A 25,155-nucleotide genomic window follows, 5' to 3' on the forward strand; every position below is an offset into this window, starting at 1 on the left:
TACTTAAAAAGTGTGCTTAAAAAGGCTGAGTTTTATAATATGTGAATTTATCTCAGTAAAGAGATAACTCGGAGAAGGCAATGGCAACCCACTCCAGTACTCTTGCCTGGAAAATCCCATAGACAGAGGAGCCTGGTAGGCTGCAGTCCATAGGGTCTCGAAGAGTCGGACACGACTGAGTGACTTCCCTTTCACTTTTCACTTTCATGCTTTGGAGAAGGAAATGGCAACCCACTCCAATATTCTTGCCTGGAGAATCCCAGGGACGGGGGAGCCCGGGGAGCTGCCATCTATGGGGTTGCACAGAGTCAGACACGACTGAAGCGACTTAGCAGCAGCAGCAGCAGCAAAGAGGTTACTGGATTTGATGCATCTTTAGTAATCAACCACAACTACTTTCTTAAAGATTTCTAAGAATGGAATCTACAGACTTCTGCAGAAGGTCATTCCAGTATCATATGCCCTGAGAATGTTCCTTTTTATAACTTTTCTAAGAAAATAGATGTTGCCTTCTTTCCTAGGGGGTAATTCTCTTGGTTAGTGAAATAGAGAGGGAAGAGGCTCAGATCCTGGAGTCTTTGCTGCAAAAGTCCCAGAACAATAATAATCTGAATTAACTGACAATTTGAAACTCTCAAAATTTCCAATCTTATCTCCTGAAAAAACATTCAATAAAATTTTAAAATTCACCCTTAGTTCCACTGAACTACAACAGCTGTTTCCATTTGTCCATTTCCTTCTAGCTACCCACATGTAATTCATCTTATACACAGCTATAATCTGTGTATATATAATTTTGTATTCTTTTTCTCATTATACTGTAAACATGCTATGTTGTTAATATAGGTTTTTTATAATAATCATTTTCAGTGTTGCAATAATATGCCATGATGTATTATTATTTTCCTAACTTTCCCCTAATGTTGATATTAAAGTCTTCTTTCCCCAATTTTTCTGTGTGTAGACAAGCTTTGTATAGATTTTTATATTTTCCTTCTTTTGAATTGTTTCCTTAGGCTGTTTCTCAACGGTAGAGCTTCTGGGTCATATATAGTAGGAACATTTTTATGGCTCTTGCTTTCTAAACTAGTATGAGGCTTTCAATATTATTTTGCACTATGGAGTGTGTGTGTCTGTGTGTGTAGATATAGATAAGATAACAGACCTGAACTGGTACTGAAGGCTCTACTATTGAATTTAGTTTTTCAAAGTGGGTCATCTTTACTTTTTATTATGAAAATAGTAAATTTATAAAGTATACAAATTGAAAGTGAAAGGTTCCCCTATACTTTTGGAGGATTGACTATAACACTGCTGCTGCTGCTAAGTCACTTCAGTCGTGTCTGATTCTGCGACCCCACAGACGGCAGCCCACGAGGCTCCCCCGTCCCTGCGATTGTCCAGGCAAGAACACTGGCCTGGGTTGCCATTTCCTTCTCCAATGCATAAAAGTGAAAAGTGAAAGTGAAGTCGCTCAGTCGTGTCCGACTCTTAGAGACCCCATGGACTACAGCCCACCAGGCCCTCCGTCCATGGGATTTTCCAGGCAAGAGTACTGGAGTGGGGTGCCATTGCCTTCTCCGTGACTATAACACATCACCTTGTAAATTTGAGTTTGCCTAAGTGTGACAATTAAGGAAACAATTGCTTCTTGGAGGGAAACCTTGAAGGGAAACCTTTTTGGAGACAAACCTAGACAGTGTATTAAAAAGCAGAGATTAAAAAAAAAAAAAAGCAGAGATATTACTTTGCCAACAAAGGTCTGTCTAGTCAAAGCTATGGTTTTTCTAGTAGTCATGTACAGATATGAGAGCTGGACCATAAAGAAGGCAGAGTGCTGAAGAAGGAAGAGTGCTGATGCTTTTGAACTGTGGTGTTGGAGAAGACTCTTGAGAGTTCCTTGGACTGCAAGGAGATCCAACTAGTCAATCCTAAAGGAAATCAACATTGAATATTATATTGGAAGGACTGATGCTGAAGCTCCAATACTTTGACCACCTGATGAGAAGAGCTGACTTGTTGGAAAAGACCCTGATGCCAGGAAAGATTGAGGGCATGAGGAGAAGGGGGTGACAGAGGATGAGATCGTTGAATGTCATCATCAACTCAATGGACATGAACTTGGGCAAACTCTGGGACATGATGAGGGACAGGGAGGCCTGGCATGCTGCAGTCCATGGGGTTGCAAAGAATGGGACATGACTTGGCAACTGAACAACAACAAAAAGTGTGAAATGGGATTTAATGATCAAAGGCTCCACGATGGTTCACATACAGACCCTAGGAGCTGACAAAAGTTCACATGAGCTCTATGAAAGGAAAGAATTTCTGAATAGAGGGCTATGGGGATATGAGCCCTGGTGAAACAAGGAGAAGAGTGAATGCATTCCACCAGGAAAAAGGCAGAAGCATGGTGCATTTCTGAAAGTAATAAGATGAAAGGAGAATCTAAGATAATCCCTGTGTGGTCTGGACAGAGAGTAACTTGGCAGAAACACAGGGACTCATTTCATACAAATAATAAGCAATCTCTAAGGCAAACTGAATACCTAAAAGCATAAAAATAAGATTAGTGGAAAACAAAGACTTAACATAGGCTCATGTCACCAGTAGAGAATAAGTAAACAAATTTATTATAAAGAAAAAATAAATTTGTCTCCTGCTTATACTATAAAGCTCAAAGATGATTATTTGTTGGTCTAACTAGAAGGTCATTTCTTGACTGTAAGACTATAGAATGTTAGAGGTTTTTAACTTACAAATACATTCCTCAATTTTGCATATTCTATACTCAGCTAGCTTTGATGGAAATTGTTTTTAAACCCCAAATCAGGTTGTCTCTTTATAACTCACACTTTCCTAATCATATCTATGACTCATCTAGAGTGTGCTTATTCAGACACAGAAAACAAACATCAGTGGGGGTGGGATAAGTTAGGAGTTTGGGGTTAGATACACAATTACTATATAAAAAACAGATAAACAAAGTCCTATTGTATAGCACAGGGAACTACATTCAGTATCTTGTAAAAACCATAATGAGAAAGAATATGTATATATATGTATAATTGAATCACTTTGCTGTACACCAGAAACTAACTCAACATTGTAAATCAACTACTGTTGATGTTGAATCACTGTCTTTGCAACCCTACGGACTGTAGACCACCAGACTCCCCTGTCAATGGGATTTCCCAGGCAAGAATACTGGAATGGGTTGCCATTTCCTTCTCCAAAGGATCTTCCTGACCCAGGGATTGAACCCATGTCTCTTGCATTGGCAGGCGGGTTCTTTACCACTGAGTCACCAGGAAAGCCCAACTATAATTTAATTTAAAAAAGCAAAAATATTGTGCTTATATACTATCTTTACAATTTAAGTCTGTACTAGTTTGTAGACTGCTTGGTAAGGACTCTGAACTGTCTGTGTGGGTCAATTCTTTATCCTCAATAGGGACATCAAATCTAGGGAGCATATTCTTTTCATTCTTATTCACCCATACAGTGAATACTAATCTACAGCTAGATGATCACAGAACCCCACTTAATTCTGTGATGGAAATGGATGGAAATTTGCAATGTAATGACTTCACACTTCATTACTAATACCACCAGCCATACTGGAGATGACCATTCTCTTCACTAAAAAGTGTGCCAAACATAAAAGACTTAAAATATTGCCTATTACCCTAGTTCCATCTCACCCCATCCCCATTCTACTAAACTTTATGTTGCAGAGACAGATAGCCAAGTAGTATTGTTTCTGGAGCACATGATGCTTCTTCACATCTCACGGCTTTTATATACACTCTTTGTTTGGCTTCCCAGGTGGTGCTAGTGGTAAAGAACCCATCTGCCAATGCAGGAGACTAAGAGACGTGAATGTGAGTTCAATCTCTGGATTGAGCAGATCCCCTGGAGGAGGAAATGGCAACCCGCTCCAGTCTTCTTGCCTGGAGAATCCCATGGACAGGGGAGCCTGGCAGGGTACAGCCCATGGGGTCGCAAAGAGTCCAACACAACTGAAGTGACTCAGCATGCATGCATCTTTCATCCACCTCAGCATCTGTTGTGTTTTTTTTTTCCCCTTACCACTCACTTAAAAGTCACCTCCTGCAAGATCTGCCAAGTCCACCCTAAGATTCTATGATGTTTTCTTCTGTGCTATTTCTATATCTGTAATAAAATTTTACTGTTGCACTGAGTAGAACTTACTGAAAAAAGAAAAAAAAATCTCTTTGCATGCATTTACTCCATTAGACATAATTTCAGACGCAATAAAAATTTATCCAGAAAAGGAATGGGAGGAAAGAATGGAGAAATGGAGGGAGGGAAACCCAAAGAAGCTTCTAGATCTCTGCTGTGCAGGAACCATGTCTTATTCATCTCCATATCTCCACGGGGCTGGGCATTACTAGGACATACAGGGCTTCGTTTAATGTTTGATTAATTCATTTGACATAAATCTTAAAGGAAAAAACAATGAATCACCTTGGCAAGAAAGTCTTGTCAAAGGAAGAACTTCCATTAATTAAAACAAGGTATTATTCAAATCAAATCAATTGTGGAACATACAAGCACACTGGGGGGCCAGCCTGAGATACTGTGGAATCTTAGTACCAAGAACAAAGCGAGACGCTCAAAGGCATGAGACATGATTCTTTCCCTGAAAGGGCCCATAGTTTAGATGGGGAATTAAGTTCACAAAAAGATAATTACCATATAACATAATAAGAACTATATCTAGGACATATTCAGAGTACCATGGTACAAAGAAGCGATGTATACTACCTATATGGAGGTAGTGGTGGGGGCAGGCATGACTCAGGCAAGACTTCCTGGAGGAGATAGTCCCAGGCTCAATCCTACACAACCACAATATGTCTTAATATGTTTGGGTGGGTTGGTCCATGTGAATCCTAGAACATAAGGCAGGGTAAGATCAATGGGTTAGTGCTGGTGAGGCAGGCGATACTATCTCAAATTGAACCAGACAAAGAACGAGAAATAAGAAATAGGGGACTTCCCCAGGTGGTCTAGAGGCTAAGATTCTGAGCTCCCAATGCAGAGGGTCTGTGTTTGATCCCTGATCAGGAACTAGATCCCACATGCTGCAAATAAGAATTTGCATGCTACAAGTAAGTGTTTGCATGCTGCAACTAAGATCCGGCCCAGCCAAAGAAATAATATTAAAGAAGAAGATCCAGGTCCCAGAGGATGCTGTACATCAGAGCATGGGGTGGCAGAATATTTTACCATGGTAGCCAGAGTGTAAAAGGAAGAAAGTGGGTGTGGGAGGTGGTGGTAGAAAGAAAAACATTCAAGGAACACGAGCTGGGGGAAATGGCTACACACAAAGTAGCCTAAAGAACTTTATTCCAGAGCAGATTTGAACTGTCCCTGGGGACTCTCTGAACTAGTTGGGAAAGAATCTGAAGGAAGCCACAGTTTCCACATTGGGAGGCTAATGCACAGCCCAAGAAATATTTACTTGCTGCTGTTATGGGCACTTGATTACTATTATTTTAAATACCAGGATACTTTGCCCTATGTTGCATAAGAAAAGTATTGGACATGATTCCAGCCTGCAAGGAGTTTACAATTGTGTTGAGAAAGCAATTATGTGTGTTAGTTTTTAAGTGCTATAGAAACACACTCAGGATGGAAAAATTGTGAAAGACTTCCCAGAAAAAGAGGGAATGAAACTAGAATGCAAAGATAACAATACTGGACCAAGTCCTGAAGATAGTTACAGAAAATATATGCGTAAAAAAATGTGAAGTAAAATAAGGTAGCATAAACAGGCTTAAGAGATTTTTTTTTATATAAGCAATTTTTTATATTCTGAGTGCCCTTGCAGATGGTAGGAAAGTGGGAACCCAGGGAATATAGACTCAGCTGCCGAGTCTTGGGTAGAAAGTCTCAGGAGTAAAAACACAGTCTGGAGAAAAACCAGGTCCTCAGGGTTGGGTGGTAGGTAAGAAGCTGATCTAAAGTGAAGGAGCTACAAGAATCTGATGGATAAGTAGGTCAGGGAAGGTGTATGGAAGCATTTCCCGACTCAGGAGTAACACTTACAGAGAACTTTCCAAGGAATCCTCAAGCAAGAGGTAAGCTGTTATCTGTTGGTCCCGAGGCCCCAGCGAGGGCACCCGAACTCCATCACCTGTGCTGCCTGGTCTTGGCACGTGGAACTGTCTAGAGATGGCAAGGCAGTAGGCTTCTGATTCTCTCTTCAGATATCTGAGAAGGGGGGGTGAGCTTCTTTTCTTTTTTTTTTTTAGTTCAGCTTTTCTTCTTTTTAAAATAATTTTATTTATTTATTTATTTATTTATTTATTTATGGCTGTGTTGGGTCTCCATTGCTGCTTGGGCTTTTCTCTCGTTTTGGTGAACAAGGGCTACTCTCTGTTTGTGGTGTGTGGACTTCTCATCGCAGAAGCTTCTCTTGTTATGGAACACAGGCTCTTGGGCACCAGGGCTTCAGTAGTTGTGGCTCCTGGGCTCTGGAGCACAGGCTCAGTAGTTGTGGCACACAGGCGTAGTTGCATATGGGATATTCCCAGATCAGAGATCGAACCCATGCAGGTGGATTCTTTACCACTGAGCCACCAGGGAAGCCCTTGGATGAGCTTCTAATTGCTAGAGATGAGGCCTATTAGATGTGGGTGTAACTAAAAGTTTGATTCTGCCTCTACTGTCAAGGATCAAATTAGGGAAGTCACTAAGAAGTACTTGAAAGCCTGGCACAAAAGGTACAATGCAGGAGCCTGTCTTGAGCTCCTCGGCTCTCCAACTACCATCACGCTGGAAGGCCATCAGAGTGTGGTCTTACTGTTCATCTCAGGTTAGAGGACACTGCACAAGGGTATTAAGACCTCGCATTTGTCTTCTGATCTGCCCTTAAAATCTAAGAATTTTGAAGGGGAAACTAAGGAAAAAATAACCCATTCCAGAGAAAAAAGAAAAGACAGGCATAGCAAGTCTATAACATCTTTAGCATCCAATGACCTCCTTGATCCAAAGATAAGGATTTATGACTAAGGTTCCCTTTATGATTACACTTGGTAGGGTATGAACCATATAGAACTATTGTTCTATTACTGGAAGACTGTAGTTGTACTTAGGATACGTGTAGTCTGGGAGCATGTACTACTTTTGGATTATATATTTCCCCTCTCTATCCTCTGGTTTTACTGTTTGCTTTTGTTTATTTGTTGTGATGTTTCATAAACTGATATATCTGAAAAACTGTAAAGCCACTATTTAAATGTTATTACTTAAATAAAATTTAAGAATTTTGAAATTGAAAAAAGGTGAAGGTTTCCAATGTTCCCTTTTACATTGTTTTCGCTAATGACATACTTTGAATAATATATGTATTCTCTGCTTTAACTGTATAATGAAACCTTGTTTTTGGCTCTCTCATTTCAATATTTCTTTTTTCTTTTTTTTTGCTTAGTAACAGCATTCTCATCAATTTTTATTTCTTTTTTTAATTGAAAAACAATACGTGCTCATTTCAAAAGCTAAAATAACATAAAAGTCAAAGATTAAAATTCATAGCTTTGTAGTAATCATTTAACTTTTTAAAAGTGGAGTATACTTGATTTACAATGTTGTGCTAATTTAATTTTGAAGTATTTCCTTTCAGTCTTTTTTTCTGAGAAGTTATTCTTTTCTTCTTTTTGAAAACATTATCGTACTTTACTTCTATTGGAGCTTCTGAATCTTGTAAACAGCGCCTGAGGGAGACAGTTTCCAGATGAATCGTTTGTGCCAATTACACAGTTTTGTCCCAGAGGAATAACAACTCATAAAGAAACTGCTTTTAAGTTTAGTCCAGATAGCACACAATACACATTCCTGCACAGCTTCATCAGTGTGCTCAGTTCTATCACAGTGATTTTGGTAAGATGAGTATTTAACCAAGAACTTGTGATGGCCTTCCATTTACTGGCAGTCCTTTAGGAAGTATGCCAGGACTTTCATAACATATATTCTGTTCTTAAGTTCTTTATTTTGATTTGTTTTTCAGTCAACTAAATGTTTTGCTTTATTTTTCAAGAAGGTTATGTAAACTGTTGGCACAGTTTTGAACTCTGGCACACTTGAATGTCTGTTACTCTCATGAATAAAACAAAATGCAGCTGGATACAAGACTCCCTAGTCACAGACTTTCCCCTGAAAACTTTGGCTCACCTTCTGACATTTGATGTCATCCATAGCTACCATCTCTCCCACAATTTTCAAACTCTTTTATTTCTCCCTCTGAGTTCCCAAGACACTGTCAAATGTGTTTTCCACATTCATTGCTTCACCTCAATGTGAGTCCTTTTTTCACCATCTCCAATTGGTATTTTAATTTTGCTCCTGTATGGTGTTCACCTACATCTATCCAACTTTGTCCTGTTTTCATCTTAACCTATTTGTTCCTTTTGCTTTTATGCTTCAGTTCTACAGGAGCCTTATCTTCTTGCATCAACAAAGGATACAGAAAAGTTTTTAAATTTCTCATAATTCTTATAAAAAATAATTTTCAGTCGCTCTTCCTTTAAATCTTCATGACGATGTTCCCTTTCCCTTGTTCTAAAAGTTTTCCAAGTCCCATATTATTATGTGACCTCTCGTTTGAGGATGAGAAAGATACCTAGACCTGGTGTTCGACAACAAACAGAATGCGTGGACAGACAACTGGTCCCATCCTGTCAATGAACGCGCCAGTGGATTCCCCTGCTCCAGTCTACAGCTGTATGGGTGACGAGCACAACTTCTCGTCTAATTCCTGGTGTCTAACAGGTTTCCATCTGCTAAACTTAGATAAGATCCAACTACCAGGTTTATTGTCACGCAGAAATGATAGAATTTAAAAAAAAAAGACTACTACAATCTCCAGTGTATTACTTGAGATGCTTTTGACTATGAGTAACAGAAAATCCATCTCTAGTTGGTTTTGACAGAAATAAAATTTATGGGCTCAAATAACTGGGAAGTTCTGTACTATGGTGGGCATCTGGTATTTAAATTTTTTTTTTATTATGGAAAACTTCAAATCTGTACAAAGTACACAAAATGGTAACATGAACCCCTATGTATTCATCACCCAACTTCAACACTTTAGGATTCTGCCATTCTTATATCATGGTGCTTCCACCTTCTCCCTACCCCTACGTGATTGTTATTTTGGTAATGGAAGTTCTCAGGTAACATTTACATAAACAGAAGTGCACAAATCTTAACTAAAATTTTAACAAATGGCCACATCTGAATAACCCACATCAAATTTAGATGAACTTCTGTTTGCTCAGAAAGTTGTCTTCTGTACCTTTCTAGTCAATTTATAGCTCCCCACCACTAGCCCTAGGCCACCTCTGTTCCAATATTTTTCCTCTGGAGATTTTTACCTCTTTCACAAATTTATATAAATGAAATCATTCAACATAAGCTTTTCAATGTCTGGTTTCTCTCACACAGCATTATGTCTATGAGATTCATCCATTTGTTGCATGGATTAATAGTACACTCCTTTTTGTGGTGAGCAGTATGCTACTGTATGCATATAACCATGTGGTTTATTCTCCTATTTATGGATATGTGGGTTATTAGTTTTGCACATGGAATAAAGATCCTATGGACACTCTTGCACAAGCCTTTTTGTGAAATGTTTCCATTACTCCTGTACAGATATGCAGAAGTGGAATTACTAATTTAAAGGGGAGGCGTTTCTATGTTTTTTAAGTTATTTATTTATTTTTGGCTGTGCTAGGTCTTTACTGCTGTGCGTGGGTTTTCTCTAGTTGCGGTGAGTGGGGGCTGCTCTTCACTGCGGTGAGCAGGCTTCTCGTTGTGGTGGCCTCTCTTGTTGCAGAGCACAGGCTCCAGGACCATGGGCTTCAGTGGCAGCAGCACACAGGCTCATTAGTTGTGGCTCATGGGCCCTAGAGTGCGTGGGCTCAGTAGTTATGATGCATGGGCTTTAGTTGCCTGAGGCATGTGGAGTCTTTGCACATCAGGAGTCTAACCAGTGTCCCCTGCAGGAAGATTCTTACCTACTGTACCATCAGGGAGGTCCTATGTTTAACTTTCTAAAGTGAAGTCACTCAGTCATGTCTGAGTCTTTGAGACCCCATGGACTGTAGCCTACCAGGCTCCTCCATCCATGGGATTTTCCAGGCAAGAGAACTGGAGTGGGTTGCCATTTCCTTCTCCAATTAACTTTCTAAGAAATCGCCAAAAAAAATTTCCATTCACAGCGTATGAACATTCCAGTAGTCCACATTTTTGCCAACATTTGGTATTTTCAGCCTTACTATTGCAGGTAATCTAGGGAATAGGAAGTATCTCATTGCAGTTTTTTTGGGGCGGCTGCTGCTCTGGCTCTTTGTTGCTGAACATGGGCTTTCTCTAGCTATGGCAAGCCAGGGCTACTCTTCACTGTGATATGTGGGCTTCTCATTACTGTGGCTTCTCTTGCTGTGGAGCATGGGCTGTCAGCTGTGGGCTTCACTAGGTGCCATGAGTGGGCTCAGGAGTTGCGGGTCACGGGCTTAGCTGCTCCATAGCTTGTGGGATCTTCCCAGACCAGGGATCAAACTGTGTCCCCTGCATTGGCAGGTGGACCCTTAACCACTGGACCACCAGAGAAGCCCTCTCATTGTCTTTTAATTTGCATTTCCTTGTTGATTAAGGGTATTTTGTATTTTTATGTTTATTGGCCATTTATAGAATATCTTCTATTGTGAAATATTTGTTTAGGTCTTTTAAATATTTGGGGGTAGGTGTCATTCACTGAGTTGTGGCAGTAACTTATTTCATATTCTTGATTCAAGTTTTCTGTCAGATACATGTTTAGTGACTCCCCTCCAACTCTATGGGGTCTATGTGGTCTATGTCTATGGGGTCCAAATTCATTTCCTTAACTGCACATTTTGATGGGCAGAAGTTTTAAATTTTGATTGTTTAATGTATCAATGTTGGTTTTAAAGTTTTTGCTTCCTGTGCCTTAGAAAATTTTGTATGATTTTCAGGTTGCAAAAAAATTCTATATTTTCTTCTAAAGGCTTTACAGTTTTTTGCTTGCTTTTTGTTTTTGGCCACGAGGGGCTTGTAGGAACTTAGTTTCCTAAGCAGGGATTGAACCCAGGTCCTTGGCAGTCAAAGCCCAGAATCTTAACCACTAGACCAACAGGGAATTCCCTAAACAATTTATATTAATAGTTTTAATTTTTACATTTAGGTTTCTGAGCCACCTTGAATTAATTTTTATGGATGGCATATGCAGGGATTGAGTTTTGTTTGTTTGTTTGTTTTAGATAGCCAGTTTTTCGAATATCACTTCCTGAAATTTCTTTCTTTTTTTTCATTAAATTGCTTAGGTGCTTTTAGCAAAAATCAGTTGACTGTATATATGTGTGTATATTTCTGGAACTCTATTTCTATTTCTCTATGCATCAACCCTTATACCAATACCATGATATATTGATTACTGTCACTTTATAACAACCTTGATGAGAATAAATCCTTCAGCTTTGCTCTTTTTCAATACTATTTTGGCTATACTAGGTCCTTGGCATTTCCATATGTTTTAGAAGTAGCTGATATGTTTTTATTTACAAAACAAGCTGGGATTATAATTGGCATTGCATTGCACCTATAGAATTATTTGCAAGAAGTGATATATCAACAATATTGTGGCTTCCAATTCATGAAAATTATATATCTTCATGTAGTTACAGCTTTAATTCCTTGAGCCGTATTTTGCACTTTTCAATGTAGAGCTGGGCATGTTAAATTTAAGTATTTTACTGTTAATGCTATTAAAATATCATTGGTTTTAAAATCTCATATTTATTTTGTTCATTGTTCAGTTGCTAAATTGTGTCCAACTCTTTGCAACCCCATAGATTGCAGCACACCAGCTTTCCTGTCCTTCTCTGTCTCCTGGAGTTTGTTCAAACTCATGTCCATTGAGTCAGTGATCCTATTCAACCATCTTATCCTCTGTCACCCCTTTCTCCTCTGCCTTCAATCTTTCCCAGCATCAAGGTCTTTTCCAATGAGTTGGCTCTTCATTTCAAGTGGCCAAAGTACTGAAGCTTCAGCTTCGGTCTTTCCAATGAATGTTCAGGGTTGATTTCCTTTAGGATTGACTGGTTTGATCTCATTGCTGTCCCAGGGACTTACAAGAGTCTTCTCCAGCACCGCAATTCAAAAGCATCAGTTCTTTGGTGCTCAGCTTTCCTTATGGTCCAACTCTCATATTCATACATGACTACTGGAAAAACCACAACTCTGACTATACAGACCTTTGTCGGCAAAGTGATGTCTCTGCTTTTTAATACACACCTATGTGTATTAATACAAATACTTTTTAATACAAACCTATGTCTAGGTTTGTCATAGCTTTTCTTCCAGGGAGCAAGCATCTTTTAATATATAAAAATACAATTAGTATTTCTATTGGCCTTATATCTTAAGATTATGTTGTTAAATTCACTTATTGATTATAAAGATTTTTTGATGATTAATTTTCTACATATAAATTATCTATGTATAGGAACAGTTTTTACTTCTGCCTTTCCAATCTTGACTTCTTTGAGTTTTCCTTACCTTACTGCATTAGCAAAGACAGTCAGGAAAATGATGACTAGAAATTGTGAGAGCGGCACCTTTGCCTTCTTCTCAGTCTTAAAGGGAAAATGTTCAATGATTTATCATTTATTTTTAAAATTTGTCAACTAATTTGACTTTTTTTTTTTTTTTTTTGGTCCACGCAGCACAGCTTGCAGGATCTTAGTTCCCTGACCAGGGATTTCAGGGCAGAGAAAATGCCACGTCCTAACCACTGGATTCCTGGGGAATTTCCAGGAACTTAACCATTTTGCATGATGTTAGCTGAAGATTATTTTGTAGATCTGTATTTATCAGACTGAGGAAATTCCCTTCTAATTCCAGATCCATGTGTCAAGTATGGGTGATGAATTTTGTCAAATGTTTTTTTCCTGCATCTATGGAGATGATCGTATATTCTTTTTTTCCTTATTCTGTTAATATGGTAAGTATGCTTATTTTCAAATACAAAATCAGTTTACATTCCTGGGATTAAACCCACTTGGTCATGATATATTAATCCTCACACACATTCCTGGGTTCAATATTTTCTTAGGGAGTTTTATGTCTCTTTATAAGAGATTTTTTAATTATTTAAATATCTTTACTATGTTTTAGTCTCAGGATTATACTAGCCTCATAAAATTAATTAAGAAAGGTTTCTTCGGGGACTTCCCTGGTGGTCCAGTGACTAATACTCAACATTCCCAATACAGGGGTCTTGGGTTCAATACCTGGTCAGGGAACTGAATCCTACATGCTGTAATTAAGACACAGTACAGCCAAACAAATGAATATTTTTTTAAAAAGAAAGGCTTCTTCTTTCATTTTCTGAAAGAGTTTGTCAGGCTGTTATGGTTTCTTTCATAGCGTTTGATATAATTTATCAGTGATATTCTCTAGGACTGGAGTTAGCTTTGGAAAAATGTTTTCCTTTTCAAACAAAGAAACAAATTCAGTTTCTTCCACAAAGTCTGACAGGCCTATTCAGATTTTTAATTTCATCTTGTGTCAATTTGGGCAAGTTGTATTTTTCCAGGAAATTTTTCTGTTTCACTAAATCAAATTTACTGGCAAAAGTTTTCTTCGAATTCCCTTATTATTCTTTAAAGTTTATGGATCTGTGATTATACTCCTTCTTTATTTTCCAATACTGGTAACTTGTGGGTTTTTCAATTTTGCTGATCATTTGAAAAAATCCATTTGGCTTTGTTAATTTACTTTGTTGTCCATTTTCTATTTAACTGATACCTTCTATTTTCTTAATTTACTTCTTCTTGGGTTTACTTTGCTTATGTTTTTCTAGCTTCTGGAAATATACAAAATAAATTTGAATCATTTCTTCTTTCAAATACAGACATATCTTATTTTATTTCACTTCACAGATACTGTCTTTTTTTTTTTTCCCTTACAGATTGAAGGTTTGTGGTAACCTTGTGTCAAGCAATTCTATCTGCACCATTTTTCCAGTAGCACTGGCTTACTTTGTGTCTTTGTGGTAATTCTTACAATATTTCAAACTTTTTCATTATTATTATATTTGTGATGGTGAACAGTGATTTCTGATATTACTACATACTACTCACTGAAGGCAAGATGGTTAACATTTTTTGGCAATAAAGTCTTTCTAAAATAAGGTATGTATATATTTTTTATATATATTTTTGCACAGTTAATAGTCTAAGTATAGTGTAAACATACTTACATGTACTAGGAAATCAAAAAATTCCTGTGACTCAATTTATTGCAATATTTTCCTTATTGCAATGGTTTGGAACTGAACCCATAATATCTCCGAGGTATGCCTGTATGAACCATTAAAGCTGTGCACTTTCCTCTAAGCAATGCTTTCACTACACCTCACAAATGCTCACATGTTTGTTTTTCATTATCATTCACATGAAAATATTTTCCAGTTTCTCTTTGATATTCTTTTGCCTCATGTGTTATTTGGAAATACATTATTTAATTTAAATTCTTTGGGAATTTTCCAGATATCCTTTTGTTACTGATTTATAATGAAATTCAATTGTGATCAGAGAATATACTCTTTTAGATTTCAGACTTCAGACTTGTTTCATGGACCTATAAGTGGCCTGTTTTGGTAAAAGTTCCAGGCTACCTGAAAAGATTCTGTATTCTGTAATTGTTGGGTGTTGGATTCTATAAATATTAATCAGGTCAAGGTGGTTAACAGTGCTATTCAGATCTTCTATATATCCACAGATTTTTGACCTAGTTGTTATATTAATTACTCTAAAGCAGGGGTCTCCAACCTCTGGACTCCAGACTAGGACCTCCTGTGAGATAAGCGGTAGCATCAGATTAGAAATAAAGTGCACAATAAATGTAATACATTTGAATCCATCCCCCACTTTCCAGTCCATGGAAAAACTGTCTTCCACAAAACTGGTCCCTGGTGACAAAAAGGTTGGGGGCTGCTGCTCTAAATGGGTGTGAAAATCTCCAACTACAATTGTGGATTTGAATCTTTTCCCTTTAGTTTTGCCAGTTTTGTGCATCATCTATTTTAAAGCTACATTACTAGGTGCATATACATTTGTAATTGTGTCTTCTTGTTATACTGGGGTTTTTACAATTATAAAAAGTCCCTATTTATTTCTGATAATACTCCCTGTTTCAAAGTTTATATTTTTTTCCACTATTAAAATATTAATTCTGAGTTTCGAATGATTCATGTCTGCATGGCAAAATTTTTCATCTTTTCCCATACTTTTATTTTCAACCCTGTGTCTTTGTGTTAAATGTACATGCCACATAGACAACTTATAGTTGGGTCGTGCTTTTTATCCAGTTTGACAATCTCTGCCTTTTAACTACAGAGTTTAGTCTAACATTTACATTTGATTTGGCTGAGTTTAGATTTGCCATTTTGCTACCTGTTTTCTATTTGTGCCATCTGTTCATCTGTTTGCTTGTTTCTCTTTTGGGGTTATCTGAGAAAAAGGCTTTAGTACTGCATTTTGATTTCTCCCTTGGCTTTTTAAAAAAAGCTCTATTGAAATATAATTCATATATGATACAATTCACCCATTTAAATTACAATTCAATGTTTTGTTTTGTTTTTTTAAGTACACTCATAGGGTGTATAACCATTACCAAAATCTAACATTAGAATATTTTCATCCCCTAAAAAGAGACCTCGTATCTATTATCTGTCTTTCCTCATTTCCCCTCAACTACTAATCAACTTTCCGTCTCTATAAATTTGCCTATTCTGGACCTTTCATATAAATACAGTCAAACAATATGTGGTCATCTTTGACTGGATCTGTTCATCTTTTCATAATGTTTTCAAGGTTTATCCATGTTGTAGCATGTGCCAGTCAGTACTACATTTCTTTTTCTTACATTCTATTGAATACTCACCAACAGCCAGATATCCTGGAATGTGAAGTCAAATGGGCCTTAAGAAGCATTACCATGAACAAAGCTAGTGGAGGTGATAGAATTACAGCTGAGCTATTTCAAATCCTAAAAGTTGATGCTGTCAAAGTGTTGCACTCAATATGCCAGCGAATTTGGAAAACTTGGTAGTAGCCATATGACTGGAAAGGTTCGTTTTTATTCCAATCTCAAAGAAAGGCAATGCTACCACACAACTGCATTCATTTCACATGCTAGCAAGGTAATGCTCAAAATCCTTAAGCTAGGCTTCAACAGTATGCAAACTGAGAACTTTCAGATGTACAAGCTGGGTTTAGAAAAGGTAGAGGAACCAGAGATCAAATTGCCAACATTTGTTGGATTGTAGAGAAAACAATAGTATTCAGGAAAACATCTACTTTGGCTTCACTGACCATGCTAAAACCTTTGACTGTGTGGATCACAACAAACTGAAAAATTCTTAAAGAGATGGAAAATTCTTAAAGAAAATTCTTAAATGTCTCCTGAGAAATTTGTATGCAGAACAAGAAGCAACAGTCAAAATATTACATGGAACAACAGACTAATTCAAAATTGAGAAAGGAGTACGTTAAGGCTGTATATTGTCACTCTGCTTATTTAACTTATATGCAGAGTACATCATGCGAAATGCCAGGCTGATGACTCATAGTGGGAATCAAGATTGTTGGGAGGAATATCAACAACCTCAGATATGCAGATGATACCACTCTAACAGCAGAAATGAAGAAGAACTAAAGAGTCTCCTGAAGAGAGTTGAAAGAGAGTGAAAAATTTGCCTTAAAACTCAACATTCAAAAGACAAAGATCATGGCATCCAGTCCCATCTTTTCATGGCAAACGGATGGGAAAAAAAGTGGAAACAGTGGCAGATTTTATTATCTGGGGCTCCAAAATCACTGCGGGTGGTGACTGCAGCCACAAAACTAAAAGACACTTGCTCCTTGGAAGAGAAGCTATGACAAACCTAGACAGCATAGTAAAAAGCAGACATCACTTTGCCAACAAAGGTCCATATAATCAAAGTACGGTTTTTCCAGCAGTCATCTATGGATGTGAGAGTTGGGCCATAAAGAAGGCTAAGAGCCGAAGAATTGATGCTTTCAAATTCTGGTGCTGGAGAAGATTCTTGAGAGTTCCTTGGACAGCAAGGAGATCAAGCCAGTCAATCCTAAAGGAAATCAACCCTGAATACTCATTGGAAGGACTGATGCTGAAGCTGAAGTTCCAGTACTTTTGGCCACCTGATACAAAAAGCTGACTCATTGGAAAAGACCCTGATGCTGGGAAAGACAGAGGGCAGGAGGAGAAGGGGAACAGAGGATGAGATGGTTGGATTATATCACTGATCAATGGACATGAGTGTGAGCACACTCCAGGGGACAGTGAAGGATGGAAGCCTGGCATGCTGTAGTTCGTGGGGTCACAAAGAGTCGGACACGACTGAGTGACTGAACAATAACAGAAACTTTCTTTCAGTTACTTGTGCATTTATATTGATCACACAAAATGTATTTCTTATTATAGGCTATGGTTGAAAAAGTGAGAAAGTCATGGTCTAGAAAATCTACTAGAGATGGAAGGACATAGCCATTCAGTTCAGTTCAGGTGCTCAGTCATTAGATGCCTTTAATAGCTGCCATGTTCAGCAAATGTTTTCAGAGTCATGTATCTAAAATGCAAATCTGATATCACTGTTCTGCATAAAACCCTTCATCATTCTGAAAGCAACGGAAAGTAAAATGTAGTCATGTAAGAATAAATGCAGCAAGACCACCTAGAAGACTACTGTTACAAAGTGGGCAAATTATAATAAAGATCTAAAATAAGGCAGTGGCTTTGGGAATAGAAAGGAGGTGGCTCTACCAATAGATGATGATATACTGAGAAATGAATGGTAGCGATATTCACCAATCCAGAGAACACAGGTAGTAGACCAGTTTTAGAATAGAAGAAGGTATGGCTTTGGATATGATGAATCTGGGGAAGCAATAGCATTGCCAAGTGGTGAAGTCCAGGAAGAATATATAGGTTTGGAGTTCAGCAAATAAATAGCATTTGAAATTATAAGTATGAATAAAGTCACCAAGGATAAGTACACAGAGTAAGAAAAATAAAAGGCAAATAATGAGATCCTGGGGAACTTTAGCATTTAAGTGGAGAACAGAGAGTGACACCCCCATCCACACACAAACAAAACTAAAAACTCAGAAAGGTATGAAGAGAACCAAGACAGTAACATTACACAAACTAAGGAAGACAAAACAAAGCAACATAAACTCAAACAGACGAGTAACATGAAATATGAATGAGCAAAATGCTCCTTTAAAAACAAAGATTATCAGGCTATTAAAAAACAAAGATTCTCAGATTAGATAAAAATGAAACAGAAAAAATTCAAAAGACTCATGTCTAATTTAAGAATACAAAAAGGATGAAAGTGAAACAGTAGAAAAAGTTATACTGAGCAAATACAAACTGAAAGCTGGTGCAGCTATAACTGGCACCATAGCTGATATTATAGCTGTATTGGCACCAGCCAAAAGAGACTACAAGGGACACTTCCTAATGAAAAGAATGTGAAATCATCATGGAGATACAGCACTTTTAGGTGGATGGGCTCCTAATCATACAACCTCAAGATGCATAAAGCAAAAATGAAAGAACTACAAGAAGAAACAGACAAATTCACAATAATTATGGGAGATTTTAACATTTCTCTCAATAACTGATAGATAAGTAAACCAAAAAATAATCAGTAAGGCTGGAAAAGATCTGAACACCACAACATGACTAGGAACTTGACCTAATACAGAGTGTTTCATTCAACATCACTGCTGCTAAGTCACTTCAATCGTGTCCGACTCTGTGCGACCCCATAGACGGCAGCCCACCAGGATCCCCTGTCCCTGGGATTCTCCAGGCAAGAACACTGGAGTGGGTTGCCATTTCCTTCTCCAATGCATGAAAGTGAAAAGTGAAAGGGAAGTCGCTCAGTCGTGTCCGACTCTTCGCGACCCCATGGACTGCAGCCCGCCAGGCTCCTCAGTCTATGGGATTTTCCAGGCAAGAGTACTAACTACATATTATTTTCAAGCACATGTGAAACTAATTTTTTAGTGCTGAGGTATAAAGAAAGTCTAAACAAAATTTGAACAGTTCAAATCATACAAACAGATAAACAACCAAAGCTCTAACAGGGTAATCCACAGCTGTAAAGGCACAGGTAAAGAAAAGAAGTTTGAAAACTATAGAGTCAAAAGATATGATAAATAAACATATGAAAAGATACTCTACATCACATGCCATTAGAAAATTGCAAATCAGAACAGCGATAAGACATGACTATGCACTTATTAGAATGGCTAAAATTCAAAACACCGATAATACCAATTACTGGTGAGGATATGAAACAACAAAAATTCTCTTATTGCTAGTGGGAATGTAAAATGATATAGCCACTTTGGGAGATAGTTTGGCAGTTTCTTATACAATAAAGCATATTCTTACCATACAATCCAGCAATCATGCTCCTTAGTATTTACTCAAATTAAGTGAAAAAAAAAAGTCCACACAAAAGCCTGTGTACAGATGTTTACAGCCGCTTTAATCAGAGTTGCCAAAACATGGAAGCAACCAAGATGTCCTTCGGTAGGGGGGTGAGTAACTACACTGTGGCACATCCAAAGGAATATTATTCAGTCTTGGCATGAGCAATCAAGCCATGAGAAGTCATGGAGGGACCTCAAATGCCTATCACTGAGTGAAAGAAGACAATCTGGAAAGACAATCTGGAAATCTGTATAACTTAAACTATATGGCATTCTGGAAAATGCAAAAACATGGAGACAGTAAAAAGAACAGTGGTTGCCAAGGATTAGGGCACAGGGAGAAATGAACAGGTGGAACACATGGGATTTGGTGAAACTGCTCTGTATGATACTACAATGATGAACACTCATCATTATATATTTGTCCAAACCCATAGAACATACACCACCAAGAATGAAGGCTAATGTAAACTACAGACTTTGCATGATAATACTGTGTCAATGTAGGTTAATCAATTTTTTAACAAATGTACTACTCTGGTGGGTGATGTTGATAGTGGGGGAGGCTATATATGTGGGGGACATTGGAACTCTGTATTTTCTGATCAATTATGCTGTGAATCTAAAACTGCTATTAAAAATAGTCTATTTGGGGGAATTCCCTGGTGGTCCAGTATTAGGACTTCCTGCTCTCACTGCCAAGAGCCTGGATTTGATACCTGATCAGGAAACTAAAATCCCACAAGCCACACAGTGTGGTCAAATAAATAAACCATATAGTCTATTTTTAGCAAATGGACCTAATTAAACTTAAAAGCTTTTTACATCAAAGGAAACCATAAACAAAATGAAAAGACAACCTACAGAATGGGACAAAATATTTGCAAATGATGTGACCAACAAGGGCTTAATTTCCAAAATACACTAACAGCAAATACAACTCAATAACAAAAACCAAACAATCTAATAAAAAAGTAGGCAGAAGACCTTACTTAGGTCTACTTGACTCTTCTCCAAAGAAAACATACAGATGGCTAACAGGCACATGAAAAGATGCTCAACATTGATAATTATTAGAGAAATACAAATCTACAACGAGGTACCACCTCATGCCAGTCAGAATATCCACTATTAAAAAGTCTACAAATAACAAGTGCTGGAGAGAGTGTGGAGAAAAGGGAACCACCCAACACTGTTGGTGGGAATATAAATTGGTGCACCCACTTGAAGAACAGTATGCAGGTTCCTTAAAAAAAAAAAAACAAAAATAGAATTGCCACATGATCCAGCAATCCTTCTCTTGGGCATATATCAAGACAAACTATAATTAGAAAAGATATATGCACCTCAATGTTTCATAGAAGCACTATTTACAATAGCCAAGACATGGAAGCAACCTAAATTTGACAGATGAACACATAAAGATGTGGGGGGTGTGTGTATGTATACACACACACACACATATACACACAATGGGATATTACTCAGTGGGGAAAAAGAACGACATAATGCCATTTGTAGCAATATGGATGGACCCAGAAATTATCATACTAAGTAAAATAAGTCAGAAAGAGAAAGACAATTACCATATGATATCACATACATGTGGAACCTAAAATATGACGCAAATGAACTTATCTATGAAACAGAAACAAACTCACAGATATAGAGAGAACAGATTTGTGTTTGCTAAGAGGAAAGAGGTGTGGGGAAGGATGGATTGGGAGTTTGGAACTAGGAAATGCAAACTATTATACACAGAATGGATAAACACTATATTCAGTATCTTGTAATAAACCATCATGTAAAATACTATGAAAAAGAATATATATAAGTATAACTGAATCACTTTGCTGTACACCAGAAACTAACACAACATTGTAAATTGACTACATTTCAATAAAAATTTAAAAGTTAAACATGCATCTCAAGAAGCTGGAAAAGAATAGGAAATCAAACTGAAGAACTCAACCAGAAAAAAAAACAAACAGGGAAGTAGAAGGAAAGGAGGAATAAATATAGAAACTAATAAATAGAAAATAACCCAAAATAAAGATCAAAAAAATGAAAACTATGTTCCTTAAAAAAAATTCCAAGAAGAAATAGAAAATGTGATTCTATACCTAGAAACTGAGGGAGGAAAATGTGTCAACAAAGCAGGCATGGTAGACAGCACCCAGTGCCATGTAAAGCACAATCAGGACTGAAAACTGCCTGATGAATCTGCCAATAAGGAGCTCACTGATAACCTTAGCAAGAACAGTGTAAGTACATGTTTCTAAACAGAAAAAAATCCTGGATGTGTTAACACTAAATGCTGATATTATATAGCTGCAAGAAGCTATATTTTATTTATTTTTACCTTTGTACAGTGTCTTGCACACAGATGCTCAAAACCATATTTGCTGAATAAATTCAGTTGGATGGAAAAGGACGGACCACATACAGACGGATTTAAAGGCTTGACAGCACTGAGAACTGAATTACAAGGTTTTAAGATTTTAAACAGATATATAACCTGGTAAAATTGATGTTTAAAGATTAATATGGATTTTAGTTGGACAGTTTGAAAGAGAATACCAAAGTCAGGGGAGACTACTCAGAAAGCTGCTGCAGCAACCTAAGCTCAGCCTGGATTAGAATGGGCCAACACAATAAAGATGAAAGGTGAAATTTGAGAGACAATATGAAAGCAAAATTATTAGGACCTGTTAATAAATGGATGTGGAGGTTAGGAGAAAAGGATTTTAAAAGTGTCAGAAAGACTGAAAGAAGAAAATGAAGGATGAAGATCGGTGGTGACATTTTAGACAAATACAACTTCAACCGAATTTACTCTTACAACTTATGAAATTTAGCGATTTCATTTTCAGCACTGAACTTTCAATCACAAAATGAACTTCTTCAAACAAATGAATTTTAAATCCAGCTGTTAACTGGAATCTTTACAAATAAAAAGCAGTGGAAATTTTATTCAAATTCACATTATCATTATTTCCAGAAGGCAAAATAATGGGAGAGTTTTGAATTATGTGTTAATGCAAATTTTCCCAATAATGAAGTGCTTTTAAACAATTTATAGATGAGACTAATTCAAAACAAAACAAAAATAGCATAAGAATGTATAAAATTATAAACTTGGCAAGACAGTTAATACTATATACATATATCTTAAGTTTCCAATATATGTAAACATATATTCAAATCGTTCGTATCATTCAAATTCGTTTCTAGAGTCAGCAGATACTGTGGACAGTTTCTCACCTTCCTCTTTTTATTTCATTTTGGCTTACCTCCACTCAACACATCTTGAAACACAGATAGTACAAAAACAAATGAAGTAGAGCTGTCTCTGAGAGCGTTTAAAATGAAATAGCTCAGCATTCCTTTTCTTTTTCACTAAACTATACACTGTGCCACAAAATTAAACAGTGATCTCTAGGGATACAGATTTGCCAAGAGTATTTCTGGCAAAAATAAAATCTGGCCCTTCTCCATACATGGACAACAGTGGCTGTTCTACAGATGGAGATTGATGGCTGGTTGGCTAATCTGTGGTTACTTAACAGTGTCAAATAAAGAATGTAATGCACAGATCATTTTCCTGACCAAAGACTTCTGACAACAAACTTGCTCTGCCTGATTTCTCAAATTCTGCAATAAAGACAGTTATTTACTAAAGAGACAGTTATAATTCTAGCCTTATTTCCTTGTTCCATAGATAAACTGAAGCCTGAAGAAGGCAGGTCATTTGCCCAAAATCACACAGCTAGTGGGTGCCTCTAAAAAATGTAGGTCTCAAGACTCTAGGTACAATAACCTTTTGACTGCTCTGTTGAACAGTGCTACTTTTCTAAATAATCTTAAAATGATAATGCTGCCTGTATCTTAAACTTTTAATCTGAGTCATTTCAAACACCTGAAAGTCACAGGCTCTTTCTCTATCAGTATTTTGCTAGAAATGACAATATATTTTTATTTTGGACCCCCATACATAACGGTTTTTAAAAGAATTGTGTATTTTAAGTTCCAGAGTCATGAAAGTAAAATGGAGCTAAAAGTGGACTGAAAACTATGAAAACATACTTAAGAAATTCTGTATCTTTAAACTTGGGAAGATTCTTTAAAAATTATGCCCCTGGAACTATATTCAATATCCTGTGATAAACCATAATGGAAAAGAATATGAAAAATATATACGGATGTATAACTGAATCACTTTGCTGTACAGCAGAAAGCAACACATTGTAAATAAACACTACTTCAATAAAACAAATTTTCAAAAAATTATGCCCCAATTTATTTAAAGGTATCAGAGCACTGGAATCAGGATCCTAAGACCAGGAGTTAAATTTTAGCTCTGCTGCTGACTAGCTGTGTGACTCTGAGGCTGTTTTCTCCTTATCTATAAATAAGCAGGTTGGCTTAGGATCATTAAAATTAATTCTACCATTTAAAATATAATTTCAGACAACTTAAGAATAGGATCTTTACCTTATCCTGATTACCTTATAACTTATTCAAATAGTAAAGCAAATAAATAAACACATCGATTGATCCATATTTGATTAACTAAACAAGTTAAAACACAGGAAATATCATCCCCACTACAAAATAAAGCTCTGCATTTGATTTGGCTCTGCAGAGTCAGACAGAACACTATTATCAGAAAATCGTGGTATGCACAGTTGAAATTATGGTGATTTAGATCATATATTTATGCATTCATTTAACTAAGTAGTTTTGAAAACCAAAGACTAGTTTTTCTGAAGGGGGACATAAAAGAACATAAAAGAAGCTTGGGGTCTTCTGTTTTAGTCTAGTTTTGCCAGAATCATGTGTCTCTACCAGATATGAAGAACCCTGATCTTTGCTTTATTGAATGCTGTTATGTGGCTCTGGATAATTTATGTTTGAGCCTTTAAATGGGTTAGTCATTTAGATCTTTTTTTTTTTTTTAAACTATCACTAGTAGAAGCAACTTTTACCTTCACTTCTCTACTTGAGACAATTGTTAGCTCATACAGACTATGGATATTCATTACATGTGATTCACAACTGGTTACTCTAGGGAAAACCAGAATGCATAACATAGTCCCTGTACCTACGAGCTGCCAGGAGTTAACAACTGAATAGGATTATGCAAAATTGATAACCTCTGAGTTATTTAAAATTACATTCTTATCAGTTTCCAAGTACAGTTTAATTGCAGTTAGGTACTGTGTCTCTTTGCTAACAGACATCAAACATAAAGTTTATAAAGTGCTAGAAAAGGGAAGATTGAAGCATCATAAAGAGCTAATTCAATTGACAGTTGTAAAAAGAAAACAGGAAAATTTGAAATCATCAAATTCTATTACCTGAACTCCTCCAAGCTCCAGCTCATTCATCAGGTGTGAAACATTATACTTTGTTTTGATTAACTCCTGAAACTTTACATCTCTTTGAGAGAATAAATCATATTTTGGGGCTCTCTGCATCTCTGGTTCAATTTGCCTAGGCCAGTCTTGTAAAAATGGTTGGCTCAAAGGAAGAAGACTAAAGGGTTTTCAATTTTATAAAATTATTT

General features: G+C 37.0%; 1 protein-coding gene across 1 annotated transcript in view; it reads right to left on the reverse strand.

Annotated features, from left to right (window-relative positions):
* FAM69A (family with sequence similarity 69, member A) overlaps positions 1 to 23,748 on the reverse strand; it is a 96,440-nt gene extending 72,692 nt beyond the window's left edge. The window contains exon 1 of the mRNA XM_010860455.1: positions 22,880 to 23,748. The gene's annotated coding sequence lies outside the window, so the exon portion shown is untranslated. The remainder of the gene's footprint in view (positions 1 to 22,879) is intronic.
* Positions 23,749 to 25,155: the final 1,407 nt, after the last annotated feature.

The sequence above is a fragment of the Bison bison genome, unplaced genomic scaffold, assembly GCF_000754665.1.
Source record: "Bison bison bison isolate TAMUID 2011002044 unplaced genomic scaffold, Bison_UMD1.0 scf7180017864466, whole genome shotgun sequence".
NCBI classification, from domain to species: Eukaryota; Metazoa; Chordata; class Mammalia; order Artiodactyla; family Bovidae; genus Bison; species Bison bison.